At 44.8% G+C, this 25,457-nt stretch overlaps 2 long non-coding RNA genes across 2 annotated transcripts; one reads left to right on the top strand and one right to left on the bottom strand.

The window, feature by feature from the left end:
• Nucleotides 1-10,177: 10,177 nt before the first annotated feature.
• Nucleotides 10,178-22,527, top strand: LOC117550824. The gene is made up of 2 exons (XR_004569717.1): nt 10,178-10,288; nt 22,232-22,527. It is a non-coding gene; the product is annotated as an uncharacterized LOC117550824 (long non-coding RNA).
• Nucleotide 22,528: 1 nt separating this feature from the next.
• LOC117550823 lies at nt 22,529-23,098 on the bottom strand. The gene is made up of 2 exons (XR_004569716.1): nt 23,029-23,098; nt 22,529-22,631 (listed from the first exon to the last, which is right to left on the bottom strand). It is a non-coding gene; the product is annotated as an uncharacterized LOC117550823 (long non-coding RNA).
• Nucleotides 23,099-25,457: the final 2,359 nt, after the last annotated feature.

The following is a 25,457-nucleotide window of genomic DNA, read 5'->3' on the forward strand; positions in this document are numbered from 1 at the left end:
TTGTTCAGGGGGCCGGGCCAAATGTGGAGGCGGGCCGTACCCGGCCCGCGGGCCTTAGTTTGGGGACCACTGCCTTAAACAAACAGATATATATTGTAACGATCACAAAGGGTGTCGGAAACAGGCTGCTAGTTATTAGGCTTTAATAACTCTTCTTATTCACAGATGATCACAGGTTCATGTACAGCTTGTGGGTTCAACCTCACACTAACACTAACTCCCACACATACCCATATATATATATATATATATATATCAGTGTCTACGTCACAACTTCCCGCCCTCCCCCGTCTGCTCCCCCAACCACAGGCCCGCACCTCAACCAGCATCACTGTGCAGCTCTATGATTGGCAGAGAGACGGGGGATGCCTGAGTGACACCCTCAGCATCCTATACAGGGTCGCTACACTACCCCCCCACTACAAAGTTCCTCGCCCACGAGGAACAAATAAAACTCAGCACAAACACTACCCTCACCCTCTCCAGTACTCTGCAGGGACCAACCCACTGGCTGTCCAGTTTTGGGCACCGGCCTTTCTTCTGTTGTGGGCTGTAGACCCAGACCAGCTCCCCGGCCCGGAAATGCTGCCCTCTTGTCCTGGTGTCATAGTTCCGCTTCTGTCGACCTCGTCCAGTCTCAGCTCCATCTCCTTCAGTTCGCCTCCGAGTCTGAACCTCAGAGTCCAGGGTCTGCTCCGCCTCTGTCTTCATCGAGGCCTCTCTGTGTTGGGCGTTCTGCTCCATGGTACTCCTCTCCGCTATAGCTACGCTTGCCTGCTTCTGGGACTCATCCAGCTGAGATTTACAGGTATCCAACTCTGCTTCTGTCCTTTTCAGGTCTTCTAGAGTTTTCAAAGTCTCCAGTTGGGATTGTTCTAGCTTATTCTGGAGCTCGTTGTAACCTTGCTGCAGCGCCTTAGCGTCTCTACCCATCTCGCTGATCCTCTCCTGGTACTTGATGCAGTCCCTCTGCAGCTGCCGGACCTCCAGCTGCTTCTCCCTCAGCAGCTCCTCCTGCTTACCAGACTCTGCTTCTGCTCTCTCTCTCTGTGCTTCCCTCATGTCCTCCTCCAGCCTGGTGGCCCGGTCGCTCTCGCTCTGCGCCTCCAACTCGGCCCGCTCCCTCGCCAACCGCTCCACCTCCCGCTGCAGCTCGGCCAAGTGCTCCCGGTTGTCCGCCGCCTCCTGCTGGTAGTCTGCGATGCTGCCGTTGAGCTGGGACAGCTGGTTCGTCAGACGCTCCTCCAGGTTGTCCATCTCGGCTTCCAGGCTCCTGAGCAGCTCTTTGAACTGCGCCTCCCTCTTGGCACCCTCCTCCACCAGGCTCCTTTCTCTCTCTTTGCCCTCTTGGAGGCACTTCTCCAGAGAGGCCAAAAGGCTCTCCTTCTCTTTACTCTCCTGGAGATCTCGCTCAAGAGAGGCCAGCTCCGCTTTGAGTCTAGCCTCCTGTTGCTGCCGCAGTTCCCTCTCTGCATTGACAGCTGCTTCCATCTCCCTCATTTTCTCCTCTAATAAAACTTGAACACTTTCAGTCATTTCGGTAACCCATACAGGCTTCTCCTCCTCTCTGCAGCTCCTCACAGCCGGTGGTACCGGCCCTCCGTTGCTCCTCGCCGCTACACTCCACACAATCTCTCTCTCCACAGCCATCTCCAAGGCCGCCTGCAAGGACTGTGGATAATGCAGCTGTACCCCAACCCTCAAGTCCGCAGGGAGGAGAGCTCTGATGAATTGATCACGTGCCAGCTCACTCTGCACTCCGGGTGGCATGTGTGCATACGCCCGCCGTGTCAGGCTCTCCACGTCGTTAGCCAACGCACGCAGCGTCTCTCCAGACTTCCTACAGCGGTTACTCAATTCGTTCCGGAGCAGCTCTGGCGGGAAACACTGTCCAAACCGCCTCTTCAAAGCCCCCGCTAACGCTTCATAGCTGTGTCGGTCCTCAAGGCTAAGTAGTAGCAGACATGAAAGAGCCTCGTCTGTGAGGCACAAAGCTAGCTGTAGTGCTTTAGTCTCTATCGACCAACCCCCGGCATGTGCAAGTAGTTCAAATTGGGCATGGAAAGCCTCCCAGTCTGCCTTACCCGAGTATTTGGGTGTTTTCACGGACGCGCCGGCTGCTACTGGTTGATGGGCGCCGCCATTGTTGTTTACATCCAGCTTGGAAATGGCGCGAAATGCCGCTGAAGACGGCGACATTCCCGCGTCTCTAGCCATCTTCACCGCCGACTCTCTCAGGCGCTCTCTCGCCTCCCGTGCACTCCAGAACTCCCCACTCATGTCCTTCGACCACCCGCATGTTCTCCATCACTACTTTCCTGCTTCACTCCCATCTTGCTGAACTTTTCCATCTCCGCTAGCTTACCGGCTAGCTCCGTGACGCAGTTACGAAGTCTCGTCAGGATAGATGTCCTCCGTTCGAAAAGTCACTTCTGACACCAATGTAACGATCACAAAGGGAGTCGGAAACAGGCTTCTAGTTATTAGGCTTTAATTAATAACTTCTTCTTATTCACGGATGATCACAGGTTCATGTACAGCTTGTGGGTTCAACCTCACACTAACACTAACTCACACACATACCCATATATATATATATATATATATCAGTGTCTACGTCACATCTTCCCGCCCTCCCCCGTCTGCTCCCCCAACCACAGGCCCGCACCTCAACCAGCATCACTGTGCAGCTCTATGATTGGCAGAGAGACGGGGGATGCCTGAGTGACACCCTCAGCATCCTATACAGGGTCGCTACAATATATATGTAAAGTACCATGTGTACAAACAATATAACTGATTCTCTTCTGTTGAACATGTTGGATTGTGTATTGTCCGAGTCCTTTTTATTTTACTGTAACTTTGGAAGTTGTGTTACCAATTCTTACTGTTTATTTGATACCCATTTGGTAATGCAATTAATAAAAACAACAAGGTTTGGGTTCGTTCTTCAGATGACTGTGACGTTACGTGTAAGCTCAATAATGCTCCAGCTCAACAACCATATTGTAATATCCAAGTAATCATTTTGAAATATGACATTAATAATTGTAATATACACATCTTATTGTGAGGTTGATTTCACATACACTACTTCGACGTTAGCTTGTCTACATACTTGAGCATAGCCAATTTAAATTAACCTTAGCGATGCATACAGTTCCTACCTACATAGGATAAAATATCTCTCTACGTTACAAGGATGACCTTATTTTCTCAACCTCAAACAGAAGCCGTTTGTTCAACAGTATTATCCCACTTAACGTCTATTTCGTTTTAACCTTTATATATACAGTCTATTATTTTAACTTGGAGGCTACGATTAGCATCGTTAGCACCGATGTATCTACCACTCGCTACACGCTAAACATTCATTACGTAGCTGATTAAAATCATTAACACATAAATAAAGCACTCAAATTACACTTACCGCAAAACCGCATTCATGCACTGTCTGTTTTAACCGCAGAGCGAGTCACAATAGTCCGATATATAAGCATGAAGAACAAACAACCACGGCCGGCTTCAAGTTGTGTTTCCTGGATGAGCTGAGCAGGCAGAGTCCCTGTAGCTTCACGGAGCCACTTGACAGAGCCGTCACTCAATGTGACCACGCCCTAATTTATGCAAAAATGTTAAGACCTAATATAAATAAAAGGGTCGTGTTAGAAAACAATTCACTCACAGATCCATAATCATGAAGGTGGAATCTAACTATATCGATAATAAAAATGTATGGCGCCAGGGGTAGAAACATGTTTTTTTCTGCTGTAAAATTGGGCATTTTAACATGGGGGTCTATGGAAATTGCTCCTTTCTGCAGCCATCGCCTATCGGCCAATATATGAACTGCAGTGTGTGGCACTTCCGTATTGGCGTCCCGGCTATTCCCCAGAGTTTGCCCCTTGGCCTCAACGCTTATGCAAAGAGAAGCATCAATCTCATTACGCCAATCCTGATTGGCTGGTGATCTTGACGTCTACGTCAGGGAATCCACCCACCCTTTAAGTAGCTTGCGCTACGTCGCAGCGTCATTCAAACACCTCTTCTCGCTTCAGAGCACATCTCGAATATCAGTAGCCGGTCTAGCTTAACGGTCCACAGACTGAACCCAAGCTAACATTCGGTCGACGGGCGCTTGCCGGTTACTTTTTTTGCTTTGCAGAAGAATTGAACAAATATTAACACACCAGTTCATATTGTAATCTGCCCCGCCGTTTTTTCTTTGGAAATAACGGTAAGGTTTGATTTTTTCTTCAAACAGTAACATACCTGTTGCTAGTTTATCCCTCCGCGCCGACACCACGGCGAGCGGGGACGGACTCTTCTCTCCCTCACACCAGAGGAGACGGAGATAAGAAAGATATTAACACACCAGTTAATATTTTTTAAAGAAAAATCTACCCCGTCGTTTTTTCCTTTCGGAATAACGATAAGGTTAGATTTTTTTCGGTAACATACCTGTTACTAGCTTGTCCCTCCGCGCCGACACCCCGGCAAACGAGGATGGACCCTTCTCTGCGGCTGCGGGTTTAGGATCTCGGGCACGGACTCACACCAGGTCTGCTCGTCCTGCCTTGGAACACGCCCGGTTCGTGCGGGCATTGTGTCCGCTTCACCATCGCGCCAAGCTAGCCTGTCGGGACGGGACCCCTTCATGTCCGTTGATTCGCGGCCGGCAATCGGGACATGGTGGCGACCGCCGCGGAGATTGAGCCCCGCGCTCTGTCAGGCTGGGGCTCAACAACGCCGGTAGCCGCGGAATCGGAGCCCCGCGCCGTGTCAGGCTGGGGCCCGGTGGCAGCAAGAGCCAGTTCTGTGTCAAGCTGGGGCTCCCAACTGGACCTCACCGTGGTTCCACCCGCGGAGGATGTCCTACAGCTGTATTATATGGAGGATGAAGAGGATGCCTCTGAGTTCCTCTTATCCGACTCGGATGAGCACGAAGATGACATCTTCGTTTAATCTACCCAGGCTGCCAAGCCAGAGTCGATGTCCGTTCCCCCGGGCGAAAGCACACCAGCTTCGCCCTGCCTCAGTATGGACTTGCAGACCGTGTGCCAACGCGTTGCATCCAGGCTGGACATCCCCTGGCCTGAAGTGGCCAAGGAGACCTCCAGATCTCGCTATGAGGGGAAGAACTTGCCCCAAGCAGCGAGGATGAGGAAGCAGCTTCTCCCAGTCTTTCCAGAGATGCTGGAAGAGGTGTCGGTCTCGTGGAGAGACCACCCTTTCAGCAACAAGGCCCCAATCCAGGGTGCCTCCTCTTTGGACTGTGTCGGCATGGAGAAGCTCGGCCTGCTCCGCATGCCGCCCATGGAACCGCTGGTGGCAGCCCACCTCCAACTGCGGCTGGCTTTGGCACCGAGCAGGAACCCCACGCTACCGGCAAAGGCAGACCGCTTCCAGTCAGCAATGACCGAACGAGCCTATAAAGCCGCAGCTTTGTCCGCCAGGGCGCTCAACGTCTCCTCGCTGCTGACCGCCTACCAAGCGGAGCTCTGCGAGGACATGACGATCAAACATGAGCCTGCCGTGTGGGACGAAATCACAGCGATCACGGACATTTGCCTCCGTGTGCAGCGCTGTGCAGTCCAAGCCACGGGCAAAGCACTGGGGATAATGGTGGTACAGGAGAGAGCCAGGTGGCTTACCCTGACGAACCTTCCAGACCGGGAAAAAGAGGACGTCTTGGACATGCCTATTGTTCCCGAGGGCATATTTGGCTCCGCTCTAGCTTCGATGCAGCAGCGGTGTGAATCCAAAAAGAAGGAGGATGAGGCTCTCCAGCTTTGTCTTCCCAGAAGGGTCCAGCCGCCGCCTTCAACGGCCCCTCGGCAGTCCTTCGCTCAGGCTGCCTCACGTCCTGTCCGTTTCAAGATCCCGAAACAGCAGAGGCCACAGCCCGCCCCGGGTCTCCAGCCCAGACACGAGGCGAGGACGAGCTGACCAAGAAAGTCTCCGGTTCCGGCAGCAGCTGCTCAGGCACAGCCGGCCCAGACTTTCAGCCACCAGACGAGGAAGAAGAAGAGGGCGGCCTGACAGCCTCCTCTCCTCGATAAAGGAGCTGGAAGTTCCATGTTCTCCAGCTCCAGAACACGTTCCAGTGTTAGATGCTCATGTGTTTCCGGGGTGCAACCATGCCCCCATCTTCCCGCCGCCTCGAGTGATGTCAGAACGTCATCCTCAAGTTCGCGCCATGAGGGAAATTGACTTAACATCAACGACAGCAAGCTCCGCTGCTCGTTTAAGTCACACAAACACATGTCATCACTATTGTCTTTTAATAAATGATTTTCCACTGTCGTTTCCAGGCTTAAAGCCAAGGGCGCAGTCAATAAAAATGAAAAGAAAGACAATAAAAACAATAAACAGTCTGACGTCTACCCCCCTTCTAAGAGTGGCTGCTACCTCTCTCAGAAGGCGGACGATGGACGGGGCTGTGAAGGCATCACTGACACGCACATGCGCATTGTTGACCGGGGTTGTCAACCTGGGGTACCACCGTGTTCAGACACTAGAGGGCCCCATAACACAACAAATAAAGACACAGAGGGCAGACGACAGGGATGTGACATCTCCACTCGCTTTGAAAAGCGAAAAGTGGAGGATGCTCACAGATTCTGCTTGGGTTTTCAAGACAATAACACGGGGTTACAAACTCCAATTCGCTGTCACCCCCCCCTCACTTTTCGGGCATTCTGCATTCGCAAGCCCGGGGAGAGTCGGCCCATATTCTAGAGCAAGAGATCCTCTCGCTACTAGACAAGAAGGCTATATCTATAATACCCTCCGAACAGAGACAGAGCGGCTTTTATTCCAAGTATTTCCTCGTTCCCAAACGGGGAGGGAACGGGATTCGGCGTATACTAGATTTGAGGGCTCTGAACAAATATCTCAAAAGATACAAATTCAGAATGCTCACTCACACATCTCTGTTGCGTCTCGTGCGCCAAAACGATTGGTTCACATCAGTCGACCTGAAAGACGCGTATTTCCACATCCCAGTATATTATCCACACAGGAAATATCTGAGATTCGCCTTTCAGGGTGTCTGTTACAAGTACAGAGTACTTCCCTTCGGTCTGTCTCTCAGCCCACGAGTGTTTGTACGGTATACGGAAGCCGCGACAGCCCCGTTAAGACAACAGGGTATTCGCCTGGCAACTTATCTGGACGATTGGCTCCTTCTCGCACAGTCGGAGCAAGAGGCTATTACGCAGACGAATGTCCTCGTAAAACACCTGCTCGACCTGGGTTTCTAATAAACACAAAAAAGAGCATGTTGTCCCCAGCCCAGACTGTACTCTTCCTGGGCCTACGCCTGAATTCGGTGCCCTTTACAGCCCGCCTGTCAGCAGAGAGAGTGAAAGCCTTCAGGGCTTGCCTCGCTCATTTCCAGCCACGCAAATATGTTCTCTTCAGATCATGTCTGCGGTTACTGGGGCTCATGGCGTCAGCCATCCTGGTGGTACGACTGGGACGCTTACACATGAGGGAGTTTCAGCGCTGGGTAGCTGCCCTCAGACTGGACCCCGTGCGTCATGGCGCGCAGAGAGTGATGGTCACTATGAAATGCATAATGGCACTGCACCACTGGCTGCACCCGACTTTTCTAGTACGGGGCGTGCCTATGGGTGCTGTCCTATCGCGGAAGGGCTGGGGGGGCATATACGAAGGTCGACCTGTAAGGGGTCTCTGGAGCAGAGACCTCCAACGGTGACACATCAATTATCTGGAGCTTTTAGCGGTGTTCCTCACCCTGAAACGCTTTATGCCTTTTCTCAGAGGACATCATGTCCTCGTGAGGACAGACAACACGACCACAATATCGTATATAAACCGCCAAGGGGGTTTGCGTTCTCTCCAGTTACACATGCTGGCACGCAAACTGATCTTATGGAACTGCGGACGTCTCCTCTCTCTGAGAGCGACGCACGTACCAGGAGTGATGAACCACTGGGCAGATCTGCTGTCCAGAGGTGCACCACTATATGCAGACTGGACTCTACATCCAATAATTGTGAGTCAGCTGTGGGTGCGTTACGGCCGGGCCGCGGTGGATCTGTTCGCATCAAAAGAAAATGCTCAATGTCAGCTGTTCTTTTCAATGTGCGATTTAAACGCACCGTTAGGCGTGGGCGCGCTCGCACACGTTTGGCCTCCGGTGTTTCTGTACGCGTTCCCACCCCTGGCTCTGATACCCCCAACTCTGGCCAGAGTGAGAGAACAACGCCACAGACTGATCCTAATAGCTCCACACTGGCCTGCAATGTACTGGCTGGCAGAGATATATCAGCTGCTGTGCGGGCAGCCGTGTCAGCTCCCGTTACGCAGGGACATACTGTCTCAGGCGGGGGGGACGATTTTTCACCCACACCCAGAGCGCTTGGCACTATGGACCTGGCCCGTGAGTGGTATAACCTGAATACAGTGGGACTCCCTCAGAAGGTGATAAACACTATTCAGAGTGCAAGAGCTTACTCCACCAGGTCTCTCTATGACTGTAAGTGGAGGGTGTTTGAGGAGTGGTGCCTTAAAAAAGGACACATCTCTTTTCAATGTCCTGTCGGGGTGATTCTATTATTTCTACAGGACCTGATTGATAAACAGAGCTTTTTCTACGATCAAAGTGTACCTGGCTGCTATTGCTGCATGCCATGTGGGCTTTGAGGGAAAGACGGCTAGCCAACATCCCTTGGTCTGCCGTTTTATGAAAGGGGCTCGCAGGCTCCTCCCTGTTTCCAGGTCACTGGTGCCCTTATGGGACTTGGCAGTGGTTTTAGATGGGCTCACTCGACCTCCATTTGAACCCCTGGAAGAAGCTGACATGAAACACCTGTCACTGAAGACAGTGTTGTTACTGGCTCTGGTATCTGCCAAGCGAGTCAGTGACATTAATTCGCTCTCTGTACTGTACATCCTTCATGCACTCAGTTTGCCCCAGGGCAAACGAGAGTGTTGCTGAAGCCCAACCCTGCCTTTGTACCTAAGGTGGTTGGCTCATGTACCCCCATTGACATTGAGGCATTTCCTCCGCCACTGTGTTCCTCTGAGGAACAGCGGCTGAATTTGCTGTGCCCAGTCCGTGCTTTACGCACCTATATGGACAGGTCAAAAGAGTTTCGATGCCATGACCAACTCTTTGTATCCTGGGCTAACCCTCATAAGGGCAAGCCCTTTACCAGGCAACGGCTCTACCACTGGATTGTGGAAGCGATGGCTTTGGCTTATACGAGTCAGGGTTTGCAGGCACCAACGGGCCTGCATGCTCATTCTACTCGTGGACTGGCTACATCCTGGGCTTTGTTCAAGGGTGTTTCCATCCAAGACATTTGTGCAGCAGCGAGCTGGTCCTCACCGCTCACTTGTGTCCGCTTTTACAGGCTAGATGTCTCTGCTCCAAGTGTGGCCCGCGCAGTGCTGGGCCCCGTGTTGAGACAGGGTTCTACCTGTTAAGTTCTGGTTGTTTTGGTGATTTTCGAGATAAGCATGTCTAGCAATACGGGAGTTTCAATATCCCATAGTGAGACATCGAACGGAGTGTTATGAATGAGAGCTATAGGTTACTTACGTAACCCCAGTTTTCAGAGTAACATGAAGTGAGATGTCTCACCAGACGGCCCTTCTTGCTAAGGCGAAGCGAGAAGAGGTGCTTATTTTGAATGACGCTGCGACGTAGCGCAAGCTACTTAAAGGGTGGGTGGATTCCCTGACGTAGACGTCAAGATCACCAGCCAATCAGGATTGGCGTAATGAGATTGATGCTTCTGTTTGCATACGCGTTGAGGCGCTGTTGTGTCCCGTCAATTATGTTAAGTTTTGTCATGTTAGTTCAGTTTATGTTCCACTTCCTGTTTTATTTTGTACTCACCTTGTCTCATTCCAGGTCCCTTTACTTTCTGCTCTGGTTCCTTTCCCCGCCATCGTCAGTGTCTGCCCCGCTCCTGATTGTTTCCACCTGTGCCCACTTACCTCATGTATATATTGTCCTGTCACATTTTACTGAAAGGTTCTCAGTAGGGAATGTGCATGTGTTTCACCTATGTGTGTGTGAGGGGATTCTTGCTGTAACGGAAGTCATTCTAATGTAACGGAAGTCATTCTCATGTAACGGAAGTAATCTGCTAGTGGTCTCTTTGCTAGCCCCGTTAGCTTCATTAGCTCCAGGCTGCTACTCGGACGTGTTTGTTGTGTTGGTGCCTGGTGGAGTATTCTTCATTGAAATATCGCACTTATCTTATGGCTCTGCGGTTCAAACAGACCGTCCATGAATGCAGTTTATTCGGTAAGTGAAATTCAAGCACTTTATTTCTTACTTGTCTTTTTATTCAGCTAACGAAGTTACATCTGTGCTAACGATGCTATCCGTAGCATACAAGTTCAAACATAATAGAGAAGTGTAAAACATTAAGAAGGATTATACTGTAAAACACAAGGCTTCTCGGTGAGGTTGGTAAAATAAGGTCATGCTTGTACATTAGTTAGTTTGCTAGTTAGGTAACTGTATGCATTGTTGTTGTTAATTTAAAATAGCTATGCTCGACGATGCAGGCAGCTAGCCTCACATTAGTGTTGAAGAGCAGAGTACGGTATGAGATTAACCCATAGATTAACCTCACTATAAAATCTGTGTATCTGAAAAATATGAATCTCACATTTCCAGTTGGTTCCAGAAATAACGTTGACGTAGATATTGCAATATGGTTTGTTGAGCTGGAGTTGATTATTGAAGCGTACTAGTTAACGTTTGTAACGATCAACGATCTAAAATAGTTGTGTTAATTAAACGCACAAGGGGTTCTTGAATGAAATAATATTATAAAGGTAAACAGAAATAATAAACGGATAATCTGCTCCTTAAACAAAATAAACAGAGACAGATTTCATGCATGGATCCATTATATTGACAGTTTTCCAGCCAAACAACACAAACAAAATTAAACCGTCCGCTCTGCGATAAACAACAAGTGTCTTTATTGCCTAATCCAGGCTATTGTTCATTGACAAAAAAAGGCTGTTGCTCCTGCGCCCGTCGGCGGCAAAAACAGAAATGTTTGTAGGCCTTTTCAGGCTATATTCCACAAAAAAAGGAAACACGAGGTCCAGCGTGGCACAAAGGAGCGATATCACCCTGTGTCGGAGAGAATCTCTCTCTCTATCTGTGCGCGTCCTCTCCAAGGAGACGTGCTTCCAGGTCGGTCGATGCAATATCCACATACGGTTACTTTCAGTTACTTCCCCATTGCATTTTAACATATAATATACATGCTGAGAAAACGTAACTATCCCGCTGAATACCCGCATTCACCACACACCAGCGGCGCCGGATTCATTTCAGAAGTGGGGGGGGGGGGCAAAAAGTGCGTGTGTCTGTGACATACTTGCCAACCCTCCCGATTTTCGCGGGAGACTCCCGTTTTCCTCCCGGGGTCATATTTATCCCGCATTCTCCCGATTTCTGACTAAATCTGATTAACATAACGCACCAAATGTTACTGTTTCCACTCGGACTTCAATACAGCTACACCATTGTTTGGTTTCCATGGTAACGTGTCTCTTTAGTAGCGCGAGCAAATGAAAGTCTGAGAGGGTCTTCAGGAGGAAGATAGTCAGAGAAAACAGAACAAGAATGGACAACTCAACCCTCTGCTCACTCCTTTCCTGTAAATTAAACTATACAGACCAGCCCACATATGACAGCGCAGTTGCTCATTCCATCTCTTCTTTTTTCCTGCTACGCTCTTGTTTGACAAGCTGTAAGCTCTGTGAAAAGTTCCAGTTATTATCTCCACATTTGGAGAAAGTTACAAGCCGTTTGACAGCAGTACATCTGCATATTTCACAGAAGGCTCGTTTAGTGGTTTTGCAAATAATTAACCACTCTCTGTTTTTGTACCATTCTGCATTGAAGTACCTTCTCTTTGCCCAAATAAGCTTTTATTGGCCCGTCACAATGTCCCGACAACAAACCTCCATGCAGTCGGAACCAGCCTGTTTCGGTTCAACGATGCCGGCGGCGGCGGTTTTGACAGCTTCTGCGGCCGCAGAGCTGCTGCTGGGGTTCATCTGGCTGCGCTGGTTCTATGGTTGAAGGACCAGGCTCCGGAGTTGTGGATGTCAGGGATGTGACATTCAAGTTGTTGAATTTCAGCTTAGTTTGACTGTATTTTGTTTTCTTATGCGCCGGTTCTTCTGACATGTTTGCAAGTTTATCTATCTGGTTAACGGCTGACACACACTGAACAACGTAACACATAACGTAAACAACGTAACAAATAAACACATAAGCTTTGTTATTGGTTGTAATGTACATGGATACATTTGAATGGTGTGACAATGTCCTATTTGATTGGGTTAAAATGTACATATTCTTCCTGTTATGTCTGCCTGCTGTATTTTACCTAATGCAAAGTGACCTGCTCCATCAAAATCAGTCGCATTGATCCGAAGACACATTTTGAGTTGTATACACTGTTGGAAAGAGGAGATTCCTAGCTTTCTAATGATATCAGGATTGTTGTTGTACTCCAAATATTAAGCGAAATATGTCCCATTATATAATGACTGTCACCGAGTCATCATTTTGAGAAAAAGGCCTCTAAAGTTTCCTCTTCTCTGGAATCCATCGATCTGATTGATTATTAGCGGAGCAAATGATCAAAGTAGTACGGAGGGAAGATATTTTCGTTTGGATTACTGGTCTGGGGGAAGCTCGAGAGTGTGTGTGTATACGTGTGTGTTTGTGTATTTTTGCGTTTGTTTCCCGGGGAAAACTCTCAGGAGAAACACCGGCTGTTGTTATGCTTGCTGTGACGTAAAGTTACTCCGTTCTCCGCTTGTAATTATGCCGTTAAAAGCTTCAAAGCTGTATTTATCATCTGAATTTGCCGAAACAAGTTTAATATTCTGAAAGCCAAGACTTTGTTTATTTGAAATCAGATGAAAACAAACTGTAACGGACCCTGCCGTGTTATCTATGATTACTATGCCTTACATTCATAATATCAGCAGAGGGAGGGGGAGCGGCGCTGTGGAAGAGCAGAGTGGCGAGCTTTGTTCTTCCCTTTACAAGCTTCAAAAATGCCTGTAGCTAATGAGATTGAATATAACAATCAAAAATAACAAAATATACACAGCTAGATCAGATGGCGTTCTTTTTAGATGCGACTTTAGAGTAGAGGGGAATTATTGAAACGGGATGTGTACAGTGTTCCGCGGCATCCGCTGCTGCGAAAATGTGGGGCAGGGCCGTAAAGTGGGGGGGCCAATGGCCCCCTGGCCCCCCCGCTTCCGGCGCCCTTGCCACACACAGGCTTCCTCCTCCCGTGAGAACCACCTCTGGCATCCTGTTGACGCGCCCACTAAAAAGCCTCTGGGCGCGCCGCGACAGGTGAATATGCAAATTAGGCTTGCAGAACCACACCCTCAAACCTTACATAAAAGTGGACATTTAACGACTGTAGTTGCGAGGATAATACACATGCATCATAGATTTTCATTTCATTTGAATCTAAACTACATGCCTTAACCCTTTCCCCTGCCCCTACAGTTTATAAGAAACACTGAGATCAATCTGCGACTGTCACACGTTCATCATATTAAACGAACGAACCCAAACGTTGTTGTTTTTATTAATACTATTACCAATACTTACTTAGCATTTTATTATCATTACACTGGAGAAACTGACTTATTGTGGCAGCAGAACGTGAACATCTAACTTAATGCCTGCATTTGAGGACAAAAAATAGCTCAGTCAATGCTTTAGGAACAAGGAAATGATTTGTTTAAATATTAGATATGATGTTATGTGTGCTTCTGTGACAATGAAGCTTATTCATTGCATTACATTTGTTGAAGATGTTTGTCTTTTAACCTTACGTGTGTGTTACAAATGAATGTGAATATGGCATAGGACAAATATTTAAATTGACTGTCTCATGAAAAACGATTCTAAAATAAAAAGGACCCCAACTATACAATAATACACAATCCAACTGATAAGATACAGTAAGGGCTGTGATATCCAGCACTTTTTTTAAGGATAACAAAAAGATTATCACATGACATTTGCATGTAAAAAAAAGTCTGTGACCAACACATTGCTACTTTACATATACATATTAGTGTTCACGGTGTACCGATACTTGAAAGGTACCGCGATACCCTGCCGTTAAAAACGGTACGATTCCTCCGTTTAATTAGTATCAGTACTTTAAGAATGACGGGGAAAAGTACTCCGGTGAGAAAGCGCCGTTTTAATAAGAGCCGTGTGTGTTCAGCGCTCTGCTCCCACTCCCTGCACTGCAGCCGTACGTGCCTGCAGTCCGGCCCCTCTCAAGCACGCTCTAAGTGCCTCCCCTCTCTCGTGCACGCGGCCACGCGCTAGCTGCCAGAGCATGATAGAGAAAACGAGAAGCATGGCTGCAAGTGGGAGTGCAACTGCCGCTGCGCCTCGGCTTGTTGACAAAAAAGACACCAGAAGCGAAATGTGGAAGTATTTGAGCAGATGAGAGTAACAAATGCGTCACTTCCGGGCAAAAATAACGGCTCCGCCCACTTTTGGGGGAAAACAACGCTGTCAGTTGAACGGCGGTCAATACAAATTCTGAAGTTTTTGCCAATCCGATCAGAAATTTAAGAAAACCGGAGATTTTTGGATCTTCAAAGAGCCCGATTCCAATGGCCAGACGGGCAAACAATTGCATTAAGCCATTAGAAATCGACGATCGGGCTCGATATATGGTTAAATATAGCAGTAGGCTATCGATTTTCATAGATGAGAGTAACATCTACGTCACTTTACGGCCCCGCCCACTTTTGGGGGAAACAACGCTGTCATTTGAACGGCGATCTAGCCTGAAGCCACAGAGCTCTTCCTTTACGGTCCTTTCTTCTTAGAGGAAGTACAGAAACACTGAACTCTTGATTATTTTTAATGTTTGAGGTGCAATAAACGACAGCAGCTTTTTGGCATGTTAAAACTATTATGTTCCGCCTCGCTCATGAGAGTAACAGCTGGAGAAATTACAGCCTCGCCTACTGATTTTAATTTAACCATATATCAAGACCGATTGTCGATTACCAATGATCGAATGTAATTGTTTGCCTGACTGGCCATCGTAATCGGGCTCTTTGAAGATCCAAAAATCCACGGTTTTCCAAAATTTTTTATCGGATTGGCAAAAACTTCAGAATTTGTATTGACCGCCATTCAAATGACAGCGTTGTTTTCCCCCAAAAGTGGGCAGGGCCGTAATTTTTGCCCGGAAGTGACGTAGGTGTTACTCTCATCTGCTCTCTGACAGTGAGGGCAAGCCTACAGACACCACGAGGCCTGTCTGTGAGAAATGTTTCAGATCCCTGCAAACCAAGGGAGCCAACACATCAGACTTGGCTAAGCACCCGCCGACCGGAATCCAGAGCTGTTTAAAGAATTTAAAGACAGACAGGTTAGCGAATGTGATAGATAACATAATTACATCATGCTCAGCCCATGCCCTCAAATCTAAGTCAAACGAGTGTAATTTATTTTGTGACAAACGAACGTTTTCGTAGTTTGACGAGGCAATTAATGGCAATGATAACTGTCTAATATGGCTATCTTTTTAGCTAACTTACCAATGTGGCTAACATCTGCAATATACATTTTGTCAATAATTATTTATATTAATAAAATAAAATATTAAAAAAATTATATTTTATAAAACAAAAAAGTTGTTTGAGATGATGCTTAATTTTATTTAATACGAATTATTGTCATTTATTTTGTTTATTGTTCTCATTGTTTAAAAGATTGTGTTATGGTTCTGGTTCTGGTGTGAAATAAAGCACAATAATTACGTTTAAGACTGTTTCCCTTTTTTTAAGAAAAGTATAGAAAAAGAATCGGAATCGCAATTCTTGACTAGGTATCGGTATCGAAACCAAAATGTTGGTATCGTGACAACACTAATACATATATATATATATATATATAGTTTGTTTAAAGTTTCCAGGTGATGCAGACAGACCAGAGGATGCTGACCACGAGAGACAGACCTATTCCTAACATCGGTGAACTTCAGCATGGACTCAAAGGTACAAAGACTCCTTTCATACTGTACAAAGAATCGAGAAACGTTCTGGTTTAAATAGATAAAGTAACCACTATAATCAGCTTTCACATTTCAATGTATTTAAGGCAATTATTATTTTACATTGTGAGAATTGCTACCATTTGTCTCTACATATTGTCTGTAAAAGACGTGGTAAAAGTGGTTCTTGCAGTGAGACAACCGAGCAGTTGAATATTATTTAATAAGATATTTTAATGTTGATTAACTGCAGACTGTTCATTCATAATCTGATTATCTTTGTAGTACAAAGTGATGAATTAAAAAAACACATTAAAATTAAAAAAATACATTATTTCTACAGCCGCTAAATAAACAAACCTCTTTCATAAATAACACACTTACTCTGCAATAATGTCATATGTTTCTTGTCATTTCTGTGAGGAAAGGACATACCTGAAGGACACAACTGCCTCACCGTTTTCTCAGAGGGGCAAGAAGAAAATGAAAAGCTGATTTCAGATTAAAGACCAATACAGGACATTCACTAAGAAACTACACTTTTATTGTGAACACAAAGTCAAACAGGACCATCATTTGTTTGTGACAGCTGAGCCTAGTATGTGCTCACAGATGCAGTTAGGGGGTTTCTTCATCAGGCCTGGTCCTCCTCCATCAGGCCACGTCCTCCTCCATCAGGCCACGTCCTCCTCCATCAGGCCACGTCCTCCTCCATCAGGCCACGTCCTCCTCCATCAGGCCACGTCCTCCTCCATCAGGCCACGTCCTCCTCCATCAGGCCACGTCCTCCTCCATCAGGCCACGTCCTCCTCCATCAGGCCACGTCCTCCTCCATCAGGCCACGTCCTCCTCCATCAGGCCACGTCCTCCTCCCAGAGAAAGACCTCTCCACCTCAGTCCTCTCCAGCCAAACCCACAGACAGGACATCCGTCATGCTGAGGTTTCTCCCAAAGTCTCTGCATGCTGTCTCAATTGATCCACACTGTGAATATGAGGGGGAAATGTGTGTCATAAATGCTTTAGACAATAAGAAATATGAAGTTAACTGTAAGGAATGGCTCATTCTTTTTTAAATAGACACAACTATTACTGTATTTCAATATCTCACGTCTGAAAGTTTAATTTAAAAGAAGAGGCCCCAAAAATAAAGATTGGTATATCAATAAATGTAGTTGATTTTGTCTTTAATTGTTTAAAGTAGATATAACTCGTACTTAAGAGTTTGAATACAGTCTGTGACGGCCCCTAGGCCTTAGACTCAGGTCCCTGGTTAGCCACTCCCCAAATCAGGAGAGATTGCTGACACCTGATTTGGGTTGACTGCTCAGCTACAAGTATGGGTGCCTGAGCAGTCAACCCAAATCAGGAGAGATTGCTGACACCTGATTTGGGTTGACTGCTCAGCTACAAGTATGGGTGCCTGAGCAGTCAGTCTTTCTCTCCTCTTGGGTTGCTTGGCTCTACTGGACCTTGGTTTGTTTGTTCTTTATATACTGATGCTTGTTCACACATTACTGATTAACTGACTTCATAGTTAATTTAGTTTCTTTAAATAAATGCACTTCAATTGGATGAATCATGTGTGGTCTCCTTCCTTTGTCCGTCCTTGAGCCAGAGCGTGACATTGGGGCTCGTCAAATTTTGACATACATTTTGTTGGTATGAATTGTCTGCTAATTTAGGTTGGAGTATCACACATGGATGTAGTTGTTTTGGAGAGCTTTATTATAATCTAGTTTGGGCCAGGTTTCTTTGAGGTAAATATGCTAAATGTTTGGTGTGACTGGTGTTCTCCTCTGAGGCCAAGCAGCAGGTTCTAATAGGGAGTCTGTTGTCGGGGGTTGGGTTTAGTGTGACAGAGAAAGTGGCTAGAGCAGTTGTCTCTGGATCACGTCCATGGTTTCTTGTGGGGTCGCTGTGTATAGTTGCCTTCCAGTACCACTGGGTTTCAGTGAATAAATACCCGCTACAAGTATCTGTACGAAGACTAGGTACGAGTTTAGTCAGATAAGGGACATACTCTAATTAGTTAGTTGAGCATGGGGAGTCACCAGTTGTTGTTGCCACTAGTTGCATAGTGTAAAGGTTTGGTGTATGTTACCTCAATTTGGTTATCTAGGTTGCTAGATTTTTGTGGTTTGATATGGCTAACATTATGGAAGATTTTGTTCAGTGTCCCTCGGATGAGTTGTTGGAGCAATGTACAAAGGAGCAGTTGGTGAAGATTGCTCATTATTACTCTGTTGATTTTGATTCCAAGCAAACAAAGGAAACCCTGAAAAGTGTTATAAAGGCTCATTTGCTAGACTGTGCAGTACTGATGGACAGGGGAGGTAAGAGCATTGTCACTAATTATGTGTCTGGCTTGACATTTGAACAGGAAAAATTGTTGATTTTGAGGTTAGAACAAATGAAACTGGATTTGGAACTGCAAAAATTGGCTTTGATTAGGGCAGGTAAAATGTCTGCATCGGCAATGAATGAGGAACTTGTAAGTTCACGCTTTGATGTTGCAAGTAATTTACTGTTGCCAAAGTTTAATGAATATGATATAGACACTTTTTTTTGTCTGTTTGAGCGTGTTGCTGATTCAAGGGGCTGGCCTGATGAGGACAGAACTTTAATGTTGCAGTGTGTGTTTACAGGTAAAGCACAAGAAGCCTACTCCGCTTTATCTTCTGACGCCTGTACAGATTATGATACGGTGAAATCGTCTGTTTTGAAGGCTTATGAGTTGGTGCCTGAAGCGTACCGCTAACGTTTTAGAGACTGGCGAAAGAGTGGTAACAAAACACATGTAGAATTTGCACGGGATTTGATCTTGCATTTCAAGCGCTGGTACTCTTCTTCTGGGGTAAAAACATTGGATCAGTTATGTGATTTAATCATTCTGGAGCAGTTGAAACAGTCTGTCCCTGAGAACATTGCAACCTATATTAATGAACATAAAGTCACATGTCCTAGGGAGGCAGCAGTACTGGCTGATGAGTATGTGTTGACGCACAGGCGCATCTTTGGTGAGCGTTATGAAAGGAATGAATCTCAGAAAGCAGGATCTTTGTCCCCAAAGTTTGCACAGCATCCTAATGGCACAAGCAATGCAAATGTGTGTCATTATTGCCATCAACAGGGTCATTGGAAAAAATAATGTCCTTTGCTAGAGGGGAAAAGCAACAATTTTCATGTGAAGTCAGTTGGTTTGGCTACAACTATTCATAATCCCAAAGTTGGTGAAACAGAAGTCTTGGCTCCATTGCAAATGCAGGGTAAGGCAATTGATATCTCAGAGGTTGAGTCGGGTTATGCTTCGTTTATGTCTGACGGTTTTGTAACCCTAGTTGGGAGTGACAAGAAAGTTCAAGTCAGAATTTTGAGGGACTCAGGCGCTTTGAATACTTTAGTGAGGGAGGCCATCTTGCCTTTTTCTCCAGATTCAGACATGGGGCGCTGTGTTCCAGTTAGAGGGATTGATCTGCAAACCATTTCTGTGCCTGAGCATAAACTGTTTCTGTCCTGTGATTTGGTCCAGAGAGAAGTGGAGGTTGGTGTTCGTCCAGAGTTGCCCGTGACTGGAGTGGACATCATTTTGGGAAATGACCTGGCAGGTGGTCGTGTTTGGCCAGATCATGCAAAGCCATTCAGGGGTAACAAAATAAACATTGCAGGAAAGAGAGGAGGACTGGTTTTGTCCAGATAAGTGTGGAATGATGAACTTTTCTAGAAGAAGCAGTTGTTACAGATGTGGCAGGAAGAAAACCATGAGGGCACAGATGATGAAAGCTGGAGGAACAGATAGTTGGAAAACTCTGGCTGGGAAGGGCAGGGGTCTCTTCAGTGTAAATGATTGGAAGTGCAAAACATGTGGCAATGTCAATTGGGCTAGAAGGTCAGAGTGCAACATTTGTAACACACAGAGAAGTATGTGAAAGAGAGCTACAGTAACCTCTTTGGGTAAGATGGGGCAGGCAAGGGGCGCTTTGTCCCATTCTTCTTGAAGTTTTGGCCGTACAGGCATTCCCTGTTTCGTCCACTAAGCAGCAGTAGTTGTTTTTCCTGGGGTTAGGCTGTAATGATTGCGGGTTTTGTGCAAATTTCGGTAGTCACCTCATGTACTTTTTGTCATAGTTCCTTCTTTGCCTAGTATCACTTTTGATAGGCTTTTAATGCAGTTTTTGTTGTGCTCTGAAACGTGTTACTCGGTTTTATGAATTGGAAGAAAATGTTGTGTCTAATGTTCTTGTTTTGTTTCAGGATCTAAGGTGCTACCTCATTCTTAAGGGGGGAGGTGTGACGGCCCCTAGGCCTTAGACTCAGGACCCTGGTTAGCCACTCCCCAAATCAGGAGAGATTGCTGACACCTGATTTGGGTTGACTGCTCAGCTACAAGTATGGGTGCCTGAGCAGTCAGTCTTTCTCTCCTCTTGGGTTGCTTGGCTCTACTGGACCTTGGTTTGTTTGTTCTTTCTTTATATACTGATGCGTGTTCACACATCCACACACATTACTGATTAACTGACTTCATAGTTAATTTAGTTTCTTTAAATAAATGCACTTCAATTGGATGAATCATGTGTGGTCTCCTTCCTTTGTCCGTCCTTGAGCCAGGGCGTGACAGTCTGGTTGCGGAGGAGGCACACAGGTAAGAGCATATAGCTACCATCACATGTAACTAAGCTTGACTTGAATTTATTAAAAGTATAATTAACAGCAACAAATCAATAACAAAAATCATGCAAAAATGTGAATCTTTGCTGGGTCCACTGTTGAATTTAACACATATTGTATGTTTTAGAAACCTTAAGGCATTTATAGATTTGTATGAAAGTAATATCCCAAAACTCAATACCTTAGATTATTATTGAAAGTTTTGCTGAATAGTTTCAGTTTACCTTAAGCAATGTAAAACGTGCAGACCGGGAATAGAAATAATAATAAAAATACTTGTATTTCTCTTTTTTGGTTTGCAAGGGAGTCACCTTCCGCGGAGCCCATTTTCTGTAGTATTATCCTAACAAAGAGAAAACAAGAGGGAACAACCCTTATTTAGGTTTTTAAAAAAGTGACAATATCAGCTTGCATTCATCCGACAAAAATACGACGCAGGGTATTGTCTAATTGCTGGTTGTCTTGTGTTTTTATGGGATTTGGATAAGGGATTTATTCTGTAAAATATTTTGACTGGTTTTCACTTAATACTGTTATAAAGTCGGCTGCGGACAGCCGGGCTGTAGTAAATAGTGCAGCAGATCTACACAGCTAGCTCGCTAGTTAGCATTACTAACATCAGCTATTTATGTACATTTTCAAGTTCTGCTTTAAAGCAAGTTCCTGCAAACTGTTCAAACGCTTCAACTCGTACCATTTATAATCTGTATGTTTGAATATGGATCTTAAGTCGGCGTGACGTTGAAGCAGCGACCCTGCTGTAGTTCCTTTATAGCATAACGTTAGCATTTTGCTTCTGGCAACTAGATTTATGATTTGAAATTATAAAAGTAGGGTAGATAATACATGTGGATATTATCCGGCTGAACAAAACGTGACCCGTCTCTTAGATGTGTGTTATTTATGAAAGAGGTTTGTTTATTTAGTGGCTGTAGAAATAATATATATTTTTTAATTTTAATGTGTTTTTTTAATTCATCACTTTGTACTACACAGATAATCAGATTAAGTCAGTTAATCTGTAGTGTGTGGGTGTGTGAACAAGCATCAGTATATAAAGAACAAACAAACCAAGGTCCAGTAGAGCCAAGCAACCCAAGAGGAGAGAAAGACTGACTGCTCAGGCACCCATACTTGTAGCTGAGCAGTCAACCCAAATCAGGTGTCAGCAATCTCTCCTGATTTGGGGAGTGGCTAACCAGGGACCTGAGTCTAAGGCCTAGGGGCCGTCACAGACTGTATTCAAACTCTTAAGTACGAGTTCTATCTACTTTAAACAATTAAAGACAAAATCAACTACATTTATTGATATACCAATCTTTATTTTTGGGGCCTCTTCTTTTAAATTAAACTTTCAGACGTGAGATATTGAAATACAGTAATAGTTGTGTCTATTTAAAAAAGAATGAGCCATTCCTTACAGTTAACTTCATATTTCTTATTGTCTAAAGCATTTATGACACACATTTCCCCCTCATATTCACAGTGTGGATCAATTGAGACAGCGTGCAGAGACTTTGGGAGAAACCTCAGCATGACGGATGTCCTGTCTGTGGGTTTGGCTGGAGAGGACTGAGGTGGAGAGGTCTTTCTCTGGGAGGAAGACGTGGCCTGATGGAGGAGGACCAGGCCTGATGGAGGAGGACCAGGCCTGATGGAGGAGGACCAGGCCTGATGAAGAAACCCCCTAACTGCATCTGTGAGCACATACTAGGCTCAGCTGTCACAAACAAATGATGGTCCTGTTTGACTTTGTGTTCACAATAAAAGTGTAGTTTCTTAGTGAATGTCCTGTATTAGTCTTTAATCTGAAATCAGCTTTTCATTTTCTTCTTGCCCCTCTGAGAAAACGGTGAGGCAGTTGTGACCTTCAGGTATGTCCTTTCCTCACAGAAATGACAAACATGACATTATTGCAGAGCAAGTGTTATTTATGAAAGAGGTTTGTTTATTTAGCGGCTGTAGAAATAATGTATTTTTTAAATTTTAATGTGTTTTTTTAATTCATCACTTTGTACTACAAAGATAATCAGATTATGAATGAACAGTCTGCAGTTAATCAACATTAAAATATCTTATTAAATAATATTCAACTGCTCGGTTGTCTCACTGCAAGAACCACTTTTACCACGTCTTGTAGAGACAAATGGTAGCAATTCTCACAATGTAAAATAATAATTGCCTTAAATACATTGAAATGTGAAAGCTGATTATAGTTGTTACTATCTATTTAAACCAGAACGTTTCTCGATTCTTTGTACAGTATGAAAGGAGTCTTTGTACCTTTGAGTCCATGCTGAAGTTCACTGATGTTAGGAATAGGTCTGTCTCTCGTGGTCAGCATCCTCTGGTCTGTCTGCATCACCTGGAAACTTTAAATATATATATGTAAAGTAACAATGTGTTGGTCACAGACTTTTTTTTACATGCAAATGTCATGTGATAATCTTTGTTATCCTTAAAAAAAGTGCTGGATATCACAGCCCTTACTGTATCTTATCAGTTGGATTGTGTATTATTGTATAGTTGGGGTCCTTTTTATTTTAGAATCGTTTTTCATGAGACAGTCAATTTAAATATTTGTCCTATGCCATATTCACATTCATTTGTAACACACACACGTAAGGGTAAAAGACAAACATCTTCAACAAATGTAATGCAATGAATAAGCTTCATTGTCACAGAAGCACACATAACATCATATCTAATATTTAAACAAATCATTTCCTTGTCCCTAAAGCATTGACTGAGCTATTTTTCGTCCTCAAATGCAGGCATTAAGTTACATGTTCACGTTCTGCTGACACAATAAGTCGGTTTCTCCAGTGTAATGATAATAAAATGCTAAGTAAGTATTGGTAATAATATTAATAAAAACAACAACGTTTGGGTTCGTTCGTTTAATATGATGAACGTTAACCAGTAAGCTTCAATAATCAACTCCAGCTCAACAAACCATATTGCAATATCTACGTCAACGTTATTTCTGGAACCAACTGGAAATGTGAGATTCATATTTTTCAGATACACAGATCTTATAGTGAGGTTAATCTCATACCGTACTCTGCTCTTCAACACTAATATGACGCTAGCTGTCTGCATCGTCGAGCATAGCTATTTTAAATTAACAATAACAATGCATACAGTTACCTAACTAGCAAACTAACTAATGTACAAGCATGACCTTATTTTACCAACCTCACCGAGAAGCCTTATGTTTTACAGTATAATCCTTCTTAATGTTTTACACTGCTCTATTATGTTTGAACTTGTATGCTACGGATAGCATCGTTAGCACAGATGTAGCTTCGTCTCGCTTGTTAGCTGAATAAAAAGACAAGTAAGAAATAAAGTGCTTGCATTTCACTTACCGAATAAACTGCATTCATGGACGGTCTGTTTGAACCCCAGAGCCATAAGATAAGTGCGATATTTCAATGAAGAATACTCCACCAGGCATCAACACAACAAACACGTCCGAGTAGCAGCCTGGAGCTAATGAAGCTAACGGGGTTAGCAAAGAGACCACTAGCAGATGACTTCCGTTACATTAGAATTACTTCCGTTACAGCAAGAATCCCCTCACACACACATAGGTGAAACACATGCACATTCCCTACTGAGAACCTTTCAGTAAAATGTTTTTCAGGAGTGTGTGTGTGAGGTTAATTTTCAGTAGTGTGTGTGCGAGGTGTTCAGTAATGAATGTGAGAGGATTTCAATAGTGTGTGTATGACGTTAATTTTCAGTAGCGTGTGTGTGAGGTGTTCAGTAGTGAATGTGAGAGTATTTCAGTAGTATGTGTACAAGGCCAGATGTTTTCAGTAGTGTGTGTGTGAGGTGTTCAGTAGTGAATGTGAGAGGATTTCAATAGTGTGTGTGTGAGGCTTAATTTTCAGTAGTGTGTGTGTGAGGTGTTCAGTAGTGAATGAGAGAGTATTTCAGTAGTGTGTGTGCAAGGCCAGATGTTTTCAGTAGTGTGTGTGTGAGGTGAGTTTGAATTTTGGCCTACACGGCCCCTCATATCCAAGCTATTGAGTCAAGGTTCCTAACAGGCGCATCCCACAGTGAGACATCTCACTTCATGTTACTCTGAGAACTGGGGTTACGTAAGTAACCTATAGTTTGACTCCGTTCTCTTTTTTGAATAGAGGGTGCATAACATTCAACTGCCCCTAAGACCCAGACACGAAGCCGGAACGGTAAACACACCAGGTTTACCAATCTACCCGCACAATTTGTCTGGTGTCGGAATGTCTCGCTATGTTAGTACATTCTTAAAAAACAAAACACCATTTCATTTTGGGTTAAAATGTGTTGTAACTGCGTTACTGAGCATTGTAACTGGTAATATATTACCCACATTTCATTAGTAATGTGTTACATTACTTCGTTACAGCAATAAGTAATATATTACTGTAACTCTGTTACTTTTGTAACGCGTTACACCCAACACTGCAGATAGCTATACATAATTTAGCTATTACTATGTAGAAGCCATCATAAAATAGCAATTTCTACCTTTTATCAATGTTTTGAATCCCTCCTGCACTGAAAGCAGTGACACATTAATGCAAGGTGCTATAAATGCAGTTGAATAACATAATGTAGATAGAGTAGATACCACAATAGCTGTATCTGCAGACATAACCTGCCTTCCATCAATTCAAGAATATTTTGTTTATGTGATTCAGTCTCAAACTTCATGTAGG

Source organism: Gymnodraco acuticeps, unplaced genomic scaffold (assembly GCF_902827175.1).
Source record: "Gymnodraco acuticeps unplaced genomic scaffold, fGymAcu1.1, whole genome shotgun sequence".
NCBI classification, from domain to species: Eukaryota; Metazoa; Chordata; class Actinopteri; order Perciformes; family Bathydraconidae; genus Gymnodraco; species Gymnodraco acuticeps.